The sequence below is a fragment of the Macaca mulatta genome, chromosome 2 (assembly GCF_049350105.2).
Source record: "Macaca mulatta isolate MMU2019108-1 chromosome 2, T2T-MMU8v2.0, whole genome shotgun sequence".
NCBI lineage: Eukaryota > Metazoa > Chordata > Mammalia > Primates > Cercopithecidae > Macaca > Macaca mulatta.
In genome coordinates, this window is record NC_133407.1 from 103,032,268 (window position 1) to 103,044,861 (window position 12,594).

The window sequence follows — 12,594 nt, forward strand, 5'->3', positions numbered from 1 at the left end:
AGGTCAATCTACCCTCATGGGAACACACTGGACTGAGTCAGTGGTGGGGTGCTGAAGAAGGGGAGCCAAGTGGGAACTGACAACCCATCATCTTCTTTGAGCCTCACACACCTTTTAGATGGGTGTAGTTATACCAGCCTTGTTGATAAGGAAACTGAGACTAAAAGAGGATAATAAATTAGGCACCATAAGAAGCCAAGTAGGTGCTGGAGCCCAGAGAACACAAGGCTGTGTCAGAATCCACAGCCTTGACTTAACCAACATGTTAAACTGCCCTGGGATCCACCACTGGATTCAAAAGGCAGGTCCTTCACTATTTGAACAGATGCTTTACCTGTTTCAATCTCACATGCTTCACCTGAAAGCAGAGATAATAGTATCTACTTTATGCAATGGCATGAAGATGGAGACTCTCGGACTAAGATGGTAGCAGAGGCCCGGCGCGGCTGGGCAACTGCGGCTGTTGCTGCGGGGCTGCGCAGGCGGTTCTATCATGTGTTGAAGAAGCTATACATCATTAAGAAACAGCCTCTGGGCTGGGCACGGTGGCTCACGCCTGTAATTCCAGCACTTTGGGAGGCCGAGACGGGTGGATCACGAGGTCAGGAGTTCAAGACCAGCCTGGCCAAGATGATGACACCCTGTCTCTACTAAAAATACAAAAATTAGCCAGGCGTGGTGGCGGACGCCTGTAATCCCCGCTACTTGGAAGGCTGAGGCAGAGAATTGCTTAAACCTGGGAGGCGGTGGTTGCAGTGAGCTGAGATGGCACCACTGCACTCCAGCCTAGGTGACAGAGTGAGACTCAGGCTCAAAAAAACAGAGAAACAGCCTCTGCATCAATTTGTAGAAAGACTACTTTTCCCACTACCTGCAGCCTTTTGTAACCCAGTGAGACACATGTTTATTCAAACACAGATATCCCAAATCCTAATAGTTTAAAGTTTATACCATGGAAACCAGTTTTTGAGACAAGGCTCATGGATTTTCCTACCCCAGCTGCAGCATTTCACTCTCCTTTGGCTAGGCAGTTATTTAGGATTGAAGGAGTAAAAAGTGTTTTCTTTGGGCCAGATTTCTTCACTGTCACAAAGGAAAATGAAAAATTAGACTGGAATTTACTAAAACCAGATATATACACAACCACCATGGACTTCTTTGCATCTGGTTTACCCCTAGTTACTGAGGAAACATCTTCAGGAGAAGCAGGATATGAAGATGATGAAGTTGTGGCAATGATTAAGGAAGTGTTAGATACTAGAATATGTAGAGATGTAATCTACAAAGGCTTTGAAGATGGCATCATATGACTGAAACTCCAGGGTTCTTGTACCAGCTGCCCTCGTTCAATCATTACTCTGAAAAATGGAATTCAGAACATGCTGCAGTTTTATATTCCAGAGGTAGAAGATGTAGAACAGGTTATGGATGATGAATCAGATGAAAAGGAAGCAAATTCACCTTAAAATAATCTGGATATTCTTTGGGTACGACAGTCGGACTTATCGATAATATATATCAAGCTATTATTATTAATATACTGAGGAACTTGAGGATTAATAAAATATGCAATTTCTTCAGAGAATGATTAAAAAAAGATCGAATGAAGAACTTATGGAAATGTCTGGCACACTGTAGCCAATCATTTTCCACTGACTGATTTTATTTGACCATCTGGTTTTTATATCATTAATTCAAAAAGCATGTATTGCGTTAATAATATCAGCTGTATCTTATTTGTTGATCACTTTCCATGTTCTAGGCACAGCTTGATAATTTCTATGTATTATTTTATGTAATCCTTACAATAACCCTACAATGTAAACATTGTTATTATCTTCATTTTACAGTTGAGGGAGCAGGTTCAGAAAGATTAAAAGAAAAAGAGGGTCAAGTATCTGAAAATTCATTTTCCAAAATCATTTCACTAAAAGAGCAATTTGCTAAATAGTTAAGAATTTTTTTTTACATTCAGTTTTGCATCAGCATACATTTTCCTGTCTATGCATTTTACATAAGAAAAGATGACATTTCTCTTATGCACAAAATCCAGTGTTTCTTGATAGTCTATGCTTATGACTTCCCTGGCACTTGCACAGCCCCTTGCAGGAAGATCATGCAGTAAGCTGTCTTATTCTAGCTTATTTGCCTGAAAGTTTAGAGTGAATTGTTATTTAGTTAAAATATCATTGATTGGTTGATCAGTAGATAATTGGATGAGCTAATTAAAAGCTGTTCATTTATTACAAATTGAGTTTCAGTAAATTGACCCAGGGCCGAGGTGGTGGCCAGCTTTCTGCCATTGTTATTGTTGCTACTGATCCTTTACCATGTGGCAGGTGACTGACATCAAGTACCCTGAATGATGCGAGTGCTCAGTATGTTTAGAATTTAAAACAGAACTTATTCTTCCTGATCTTGGGGCTCTGTGTAGTGGGAGCAGAATGATCTCTGCAAAAGCTGTATCTTTCAACTATATATTTATACACCCAAACTCATGTTTATAAAAAGGCCAATAATGCATGTTGTTTATTTTCATGCATGTTGTTTATTTTTAGCTTTGACTAGTCTCTGGCAAAACCCACCTCTTGTAATACAAAGAAAAGGGCTGGCTTTGTTTTCCCTATTCCATGCACTTGTCCAAGCTACAAATATCGGAATCATTAAGATCCTCTTTTTCCTCTCACAGCCCCTGTATTTATGCACATCAATTTGTACTTCTTAAATATCTCACAACAGTCGTCTTTGATACAACCTTTCACCATTATCCAAGAGAAGACACAATCTTCTGTTATCTAATCACTAAAACAATCTTCCAAAAGCTCTCCAACCTCCACCTCTTCCTTACACAATCCATTCTCCACACAGCAAGCAGAATAACCTATCTGAAATGCAAATGCCATATGGTGTCACTCTGCATCTCGGACCCACCATAGGCTCCTTGTCACCTTAAGAATAAAGTCCAGATGAAAATATATGGCAGCCAAACACTTCACAGCTAGGACCCAGCTTCTTCTGCACCTGGACTCTCTCCTCCTGCCAGCATGAATCAGGGCAGCTCTCCAAATGAAACAACCTCTTCTCAGCTCTAGAACTTTGCATATGCTCTCCCTCTGCTTGGAATGTTTTTCTCTTATCTCTGTCCAACTGCTTCTTATTTATCTTCTTCCAAATCATTGAGGCGCAGTTTTAATGTATTCACATAGCTCTTCTATCAGAGAACTCACCATGCTAGACAGCAATTGATGGTTCCTTTTGTGCCTTCACCATAGGACTGTTGACTCATTAGGGGCAAGCACACAAGAAGGCCAAATAGATAGATGTTTAAGGAATGAAATTTAAATATGAGGTAATTTGAATTGCATTCCTGCCCACAACTGATGACAACTAGAAAAATTGAATAAAAGAAAAAAATGTTGAAGGCACAGAAGAACTAGTAAGATATTGAAAAATGACTAGACCGAGAGCCAGGGGGCAGTGGAAGTCTAGAGATATGAACTCAGCTCATTTTAGGAGGTCACCGTAACCTTAATACCAAAATCTGGTATGGGTACTATAAGAAAGAAAATTTACAGGTAAATCTCATTCTTTATTAAAGATGGAAATAGCCTACATATTAGCAAATTCAGCAATATTTTAAAGTGGTAATAAACATTGACCAAATGGTTTTGTTCTAGAAATACATGGTTAATTTAACATTTGAAAATCAAACAGTGAAATCCTCCACACTAACAGAGTAAAGCAAAAAAAAAAAAAAAAAAATACATTCAACATTGTTTTGGAGGTCCTAACAAGGGCTGCAGGACAAAGAAAAGTTAAGGAGATTGAATATGATTAAATAAAATTAGTACTATTCACAAGTAATATAATTTATGTAAAAATGTCTAACACTTCACCGGGCATGGTGGCGCATGCCTGTAATCCCAGCACTTTGGGAGGCTGAGGTGGGTGGATCACGAAGTCAAGAGATTGAGACCATCCTGGCCAAGATGGTGAAACCCGGTCTCTATTAAAAATACAAAAATGATCTGGGCATGGGGGCATGCATGCGTCCCTGTAGTCCCAGCTACTCGGGAGGGTGAGGCAGGAGAATAGCTTGAACTCGGGAGGCGGAGGTTGCAGTGAGCCGAGATCACGCCACTGCACTCCAGCCTGGTGACAGAGCGAAACTCCATCTAAAAAAAAAAAAAAAAAAAGTCTAGCATGCTAAGAATCTAAAACTCCTGTTAGTTTCCTATTGCTGTGTAACAGAAAATCACAAATCTACATTTGTGATTTGTGCTTAAATGACCTACATGTATTATCTCACAATTTCCTTTGGTCAGGAGTCCAGTCACAGCTCAGCTGGGACCCCTGCTCCAGATCTTGGAAGGCTGCAGTAAAGGTGTCAGCTGGGGCTGGGCACAATGGCTCACATCTGCTATCCCAGCACTTTGGGAGGCTGAGGTGGGCAGATCACAAGCTCAGGAGTTTGAGATCAGCCTGGCCAATACAGTGAAACTCTGTCTCTACTAAAAAATACAAAAACTAGCCGGGCGTGATGGCACGTGCCTATAGTCCCAGCTACTCAGGAGCCTGAGGCAGGAGAATCACTTGAACCTGGGAGGTGGAGGTTGCAGTGAGCCGAGATTGCGCCTTTGCACTTGGGCCTGGGCGACAGAGTGAGACTATGTCTCAAAAAAAGAAAAAAAGAAAAAAAAAAGGTGTAAGCTGGGCTGTGGTCTCATCTGAGGGCTTCTTCCATGCTCATGCAGCATAATTCATTTCCTTGCAATTGTATAAGTAAACAGCAGATTGCTTATTTTTTGAGGCAAACAGGAGAATCTCTCTGAACTAAGGGAAGGCCACAATCCATCTAGTGAAGGGCTCCTTTGATCCAGGCCCACTAAGGATAAGCTTCCTTTAGATTAACTTAAAGTCAGTTAATCAGAGACTTGATACACATATGCAAAATCCTTTCACAATAACACAAAGATTAGCCTTTGACTGAGTAACTGGGGACTACAGTTCAAACTAGGAGGGTGGAAAAGGAAAAAGCCATCATAGTTTGACAACTTTATTGAATAAACATTAATAAGCAAAAATCAACTGTTTATCTGTGTTACAGCAACCATTCATAATGACACAAAAATATAAAATGGCTAGTAGCAATCTAATAAACAATGGTCAAGAAGTCGATGTTGAAAACAATACATTATTATTGAGATAAACCAAAGATTAGGTAAATAAATGAAAGAATAAACCATGTTTATGGATGGTGAGATTCGGTATTATAAAATTATCAGTTTTCTTAAAACTTGTCTATAAGTGCAATGCAGTTCTAATGAAAACCTCCAAATTTTGTAAGAAATGACAAAGCAGTTCTAAAATTTATGTGGAAGTATACAAAAACAAAAATAGACAAGAGTTTTGAAAAAGTAAGCAAGTTAGAAAAATTTGTCCAACAAAATATCAACATTTATTATAAGCTAATAAATGGGTTATTTACACAAGGCAAACTCACATACATAAAGACACTTGCTTTATAACAAATGGAGCACTGCAGAACAGTGGAGGAAATGTTAATCTTTTCAAAACATTGTGCTGGGCAATATAAAGTTAGGCTTCTACATCATACTATACCTAAAAATTAATTCCAGGAGAATTGTAGATCTAATTGTGAAACATGAATCAGTAAACTTTTAGAAGGTAAGGGAAGATAGCTTTATGATTTCAGAAAAGAGATTAAAAATTTCATAGATAAAATCTTGAAAGAACTAATAATAGGTAGAAGATAAATTACATTACATTCAAACTGAAAACTTCTGTTCACCGTTTTGCTATTAAATAAGCAAAAATAACTGTTTTTCTGTAATGATATAAAAATACAAAATATACTTCATAATGATGTAAACATATAAAATACATAGGAATAAATCTAACAAAAGATGGGAAAAAAAGCCTAAGTAGAATCCAATACATTATTATTGATATAAGTTAAAGAAGAGCTTAAGATAAATTAAAATACATAAATTGCAGAAGAAATAATTTAAAAAGAAATTAACTCTGAAAAAATCAAGTAAGAAATTACAGAAGATAAATTGAATAAGAATATAAAGAAGACAAGGGTAAAGAAGACAAGGGTAAAGAAGTCAAGTCACAGAGTGAAAGGAGATTTTTGTAATATATAGCACTAACAACTTGCTCATAAGTCAGCATATTAAAAAAAACCTCTCACAAATGAAGAAAAAAACAGACAACCAAAAGAACAATGGGCAAGAGACACGAACAGATTCTATCTCTCTATCATCTCTCTCTATCTCTTTCTCTATCTCTATCTTTATCTCTCTCTCTCTAGCTACATCTATATCTGTATGTAAACAAGTGCCCAACAAAAACATGAAAAAGTGTTTACCCTCATCAGTAGTTAGGAAAATATTTGTTAAAAATAATGAACATGAGCCAGAATGGCCAAAAGTAAAAAGACTGATTTTTAAAAAAATTTTTTTATTATACTTTACGTTCTAGGGTACATGTGCATAATGCACCGGTTTGTTACATATGTATACTTGTGCCATGTTGGTGTGCTGCACCCATCAACTCGTCAGCACCCATCAACTTGTCATTTACATCAGGTATAACTCCCAATGCAATCCCTCCCCCCGCTCCCCATCACAGGCCCCGGTGTGTGATGTTCCCCTTCCCGAGTCCAAGTGATCTCACTGTTCAGTTCCCACCTATGAGTGAGAACATGCGGTGTTTGGTTTTCTGTTCTTGTGATAGTTTGCTGAGAATGATGGTTTCCAGCTGCATCCATGTCCCTACAAAGGACACACACTCATCCTTTTTTTATGGCTGCATAGAACAGCCAATGTTGATGAGGATATGGAGCAACAGAAACTCTCATTCACTTTGTAATGTTTAAAATTATCTATAAAATTTAAAGATACACAGAACTTAAGCTCAATGATTCCACTCCTGAGTATAAACTTCTATAATATGCCACGTGAATCAACAGACATAACACCAATGTTGATAATGGCACTATTCTTAGTAGACAAAAGCTGGAAAAAAAAACAAATGTCCATCAATAGTAAAATAGATAAGTAATTCATAGTATATTCACTTACTTAAATACAGTAGAAAAATGGCATTGTACGAACAACAGTTATGGGTAACATGATGATTCTTGTAAACATTATATTGTACCAAAGAAGCTGGAGACAAGAAGATACTTACATTCTAAAGTTTTTCCCACACCAGGAGATAGACAAAATTAAGAGAAACAAGAGTAAATTGCCTCAAAATCAGTGTAGTAATTGCCTTTGGGAAGAAGGTAGAACAAAGATTGGAAGGGAGTACTAAGGAAGCTTCTGGCCTATTGGTAATGTTGTTTGTTGGCCTTCGTGGTGATTACATAGGTATTTACTACATGATAGAACATTGTTCTGTATATCTTTGCTACATATAATAATATTAAACATTAAGCACACCAGAATTCAAGTGAATTCATAAATAAAAACCCAAAGTTCTTTCTAGTCCCTAGAAGATTTCTCTAACCTTTCCCTAATCCCACACTTCTGGGGTGGAAAGGAGGAAAGGTGTTCATGTAAGAGGTCCTATCCTTCTCTCTTCAGGACTTTCCCTACCACATACTTACTTTGCTGTGTCCTCTCATTCCCTGCATCCCCACCTGTGTCAAAGAGTTGAAGACCTGCCATGCTGGTCTGCCCAGGGGCTGCTGACCACACAGGAAAAGTGCTTTCAGGTTGTGAGGGCACTGAAGGGTGACCCCTTTCTTTCCATCACTCCTAGCAGGGCATTATTCAATGGGCAGGTGTTTCTAGGAAACATGAGGAACAAAGCATCAGTCCAGACCACTGGAGTCAGTCTTCATGAAATGTCATTGCTGGGCCATGTTGCCACTGTCTACAAGTCTGGGCTCTGGCGGGGCTACAAGCACTGCAGATAGGATTCAGCATCTGGCTTCCCAGGCATTATCTTGATAAGAACGGGCAACCACCACCCACCCTCCCAGCCAGGATGAGTATGGGAAAAGCAACACATGTATGAAGGGCAAAGACAAGTGAACCAGAGCCCTGGAATTTTATCCATTTCCCTTTCTCTAGCATTAAAAAAAAAAAAAAAAAAAAAAAAAAAAAGGGCCTACAACTCTCTCCAGGGCCTGACTGACTCAATTCCAGCCTGTCCCTGACTTGCACGATTCTGATTTGCAGACATTGGCCAAGAACAGACAGGCAATCTGCAGACATTCCATAGCTTTCTCGGGTTGATTTTTCCCCAAACCAATGCATGAAAAGCTGGCGCAGTGTACTGCATTTGAAAAGAGCTTGAAAGAGGCAGAGTGAGTGTTTTGCTCTGTCAACAGAGCCTGGAGGATTTTGCTGGTAAAGACAAGGAAAAATCAATATGGCTATTTAAAAATGTAATGGTGGCTGCTAAGCAGTATCAGAAAGGGCATTCCAAGAAGGACTTTCAAGGCTTTAGGAAAGGACAAGGAAGAAATTTAGGGGAGCTTTAAAGCTTTATATTTCTGTTCCTATTCCACTTCCAAATAGCCTACTTCCAACACATTTCTGCTCTCTAATCTTGCCTGACAATGTTAATAGCTGCTCTTTCTTGAGTACCTAAAATATGCTTGGAGCTTTGCACACACAGTCAGTGGAAATATGAACCCTACTTAAAGATTTTTCTACCAATATTACTACTACTACTAGGTTATTTCACTTTTTTTTTTTTTTTTGCCAGGCTGGTCTCGAACTCCTAGTCTTAAGTGATCTGCCCACTTCCACCTCCCAAAGTGCTGGGATTACAGGTGTGAAATCCCGTATGTCTGGAAAATATTTCTAGGAACGGGGTGGTTGGGTTAAATAATGCTAGGATAGCCAGAAGAGAGGAACTAAAGCAGTGGCAGAGTTGTCTTTGCATTCCCGCATGCAGTCGAAGACGTCAATGGACAGAGGCCCATGGAGGTACGTACCATGGAGGTACGAGGCGGGGTCATCATGAGGGCGCTCATTTTCACTGGTTTGGGAAGATGTGTTTAATGCCACAGACTAACCTCAAAATAAATATTTCTCTTTATCATAAGAGAGGATTGTGGGGAACATAAGCAGGGACATGGGTTTTCCATATAGGATCTTCGGGCCACAATGGGCAGAATTGTTACAAGGAGGCAATTATCTAGACCCTAAGTTGTGGCCAATATATTAGGGTCATGAGGGATTTTATCTTGCTTCATAAAGATAAGGAAATCCAGCATCTCTAAGAGTTTTCATCTGTAGTGTTTATCCCAAAGCTAAGACTCCTCCATTTCCTGTAAGAACTGGAGCTCTAGGAAGCCTCATCTGACTTTGTTCTCCACAAAAGCCAGAATAGCACATCTTGACACCCAGATTTTGTGTATATGTGTGGGGGGGGCGGGTGTGGAGGGAGGGTTTAAAGGGAGTGAAGGCAGGAGGCTAGACTAGAGGAGCAATTACCTAAAATCCTAGTCCTTCCTAAAGGACTTAGAGCTGCAGGTGGCAGGAACAGAACATAGACTAGCAATACCTTGCAGGTTGAAACCTTGAAAATGTAAGCCAGTCTGTTCAATAGCCTGGCTTCCCACGCAGGGAGGGTTTCTCTGCCCTGCTTTGCCTACTTGCCACACCAAACCCCTGGGAAAAGCTTCCTTCTTATAACTTTAAAGTCCCCTCACCCTATGAGACTAACATTGTAGAAGAAACCCCTCTAGGAAGGTGAGAGGAGATCATATCTCTGAGGGTAGATGAGGAGGTGTCTTAGAAATACCTGCATTAGAACACCTTTTTAAAATTATTATTATTTTTAAGATAGAGCCTCACTCTGTCGCTCAGGCTGGAGTGCAGTGGCATGATCTCAGCTCACTGCAACCTCTGCCTTCTGGTTCAAGCGATTCTTGTGCCTCAGCCTCCCGAGTACCTGGGATTACAGGCGTGTGCCACGATGCCCAGCTAATTTCTGTGTTTTTAGTAGAAAAAGGGTTTCATCATGTTGGCTAGGCTGGTCTCAAACTCCTAGTCTTAAGTGATCTGCCCACTTCCGCCTCCCAAAGTGCTGGGACTACAGGCATGAGCCACCTCACCACATTTTAGTAAAACTGGCCCAGAGAAATCAATCCATTCATGTCTCCATGCTCTGACCCTGTTTGGCTCACACCCAATTGGGGAATTGAAGTATTAAACTGAGACTTAAGATCTTCTCTTCTGTCCCACTCAAACCCTGACCTCTCTTGATTAATAGCACCCAGTCCCCCATCTTATAACATGGAGAGAGAGAGAAAGAGAGAGAATAATGATTATGGCCACAATTTTATTTTCAGCCCAAGAGTTTTTCCTTGACTTTGGAACCCTTGTAAGTGTATTCTCAGTACCTTACCTTGTATCTTGTATGAACTATGATCATTCATCCATTATCCATAAGACAATATAATAATATCTCCAAAGTGCTGAAAGAAAATAAACTGCCAATCTAGAGTTCAATATTTAGCAAAAAATATTCTTCAAAAATGAAAGTGAAATAAAGTGCATTTCCAAACAAACAAAAACAGAGAAAATTTGTTAACAGCAAACCTACACTAATATATAAAATAAAAGATGTTCTTTAGAAGAAAAAAGGAAAGGTTGGAGTTTTAGGACTACAAAAGGAGAAATAATAATTACTAAAATATGGATAAATCTAAATGAACTTTGTCTCCAAAAACAATATTAATAATAATGACTTGAGGCATTTAAATACAGAAACAAATGCATGGCAACAGTAGCATGTAAGTATAGAAAGGGATAAATGGTATTAAAGGCTTCTATCTAAAAAACAAACAAACACACGCATACACACACACAAAAAGGCTTCTATGGCCCTTATATTTTCTGGGAAATGGTAAGAATAATTATATATATTAAATTCTATATTGTAGGTGCATATGGTAATTTCTAAAGTGACTACTGAGATAATGTACTACTGCTAATTAATGGAGAAAGAAAGAGTTGAATTTAAAAATTATCCATTCAAAAAAAGAGGAAGGGAAGTCCTAGCCACAGCAACCAGACAAGAGAAAGTAATAAAGCGCATCAAAATAGGAAAAGAAGAATTCAAATTATCTCTCTTCGCTGATGGTATGAATCTATACCTAAAAAACCCTAAAGGTTCCACCAAAAGGCTTCTAGTCCTGATAAATTACTTCAGCAAAGTCTCACGATACAAAATCAATGTACAAAAATTAGTTGCATTTCTATACACCAATAACGTTCAATCTGAGAACAAAATCAAGAGTGCAATCCCATTTACAAAAGCCACAAATAATAAAATACCTTGGAATACAAATAATCAAAGAGGTGAAAGATCTCTACAAGGAGAACTACCAATTACTGCTGAAAGAAATCAGAGATAACACAAACAAATGGAAAAGCATTCCATCCTCTTGGGTTAGAAAAATCAATATCGTTAAAGTGTCCATATTGCCTAAAGCAATCTACAGGTTCAATACTATTTCTACAAAATTACCAAAGTCATTTTTTTTCCCCCAGAATTAAGGAAAACCCTTCTAAAACTTATATTGAGCCCAAATAGCCAACACAATTCTAAGCAAAAATAATATAACCAGAGGCATCACACTACATACATGAGATTGTTTTCATTCAACAATGGACCAATGATAATAGTCCAATGTGACAAGAAAAAAAAAATCATTCACCACTTAGAATAATAGTCTCCAATCTCATCCAGGTCACTGCAAATGCTGTTCATTCCTTTTTATGACTGTGTAGTATTCCACCATATATATATGCATATATATATAATATACACACACATTTAGTATGTATACACACATATATATAATATATAATATATATCTATACACACACACACACACATATCACAGTTTCTTTATCCATTCGTTGATTGATGGGCATTTGGGTTGGTTCTACGATTTTGCAATCATGAACTGCACTGCTATAAACATGTGTGTGCAAGTATCTTTTTCAAACCATGACTTATTTTCTTCTGGGTAGATACCCAGTAGTGGGATTGCTGGATCAAATGGTAGTTCTACTTTTAGTTTTTTAAGGAATCTCCACATTGTTTTCTATAGTGGCTGTACTAGTTTACATTCCCACCAGCAGTGTAGTTGTCCCTGTTCACCACATTCATGCCAACATCTACTGTTTTTGATTTTTTGATTGTGGACATTCTTGCAGGAGTAAGGTGGTATTGCATTGATGTTTTCATTTGCATTTCCCTGATCATTAGTGATGTTGAATATGTTTTTCATGTTTGTTGGCCATTTGTATATCTTCCTTTGAGAATTGTCTGTTCATGTCCTTAGCCCACTTTTGGATGGGATTGTTTGTTTTTTTCTTACCGATTTGTTTGAGGTCATTGTAGACTCTGGATATTAGTCTTTTGTCAGATGTATAGATTGTGAAGATTTTCTCCGTGTGTTATCTGTTTATTCTGCTGACTGTTCCTTTTGCTGTGCAAAAGTTCTTTAATATAATTAGGTCCTGGCTATTTATCTTTGTTTTTGTTGTATTTGCTTTTGGGTTCTTGGTTATGAAATTCTTGCCTAAGCCA

The 12,594-nt window shown here is 38.5% G+C and overlaps 1 pseudogene; it reads left to right on the top strand.

Annotated features, from left to right (window-relative positions):
* Positions 1-423: 423 nt before the first annotated feature.
* Positions 424-1,466, top strand: LOC718371 (NFU1 iron-sulfur cluster scaffold homolog, mitochondrial-like; annotated as a pseudogene).
* The last annotated feature ends 11,128 nt before the right edge of the window (positions 1,467-12,594 follow it).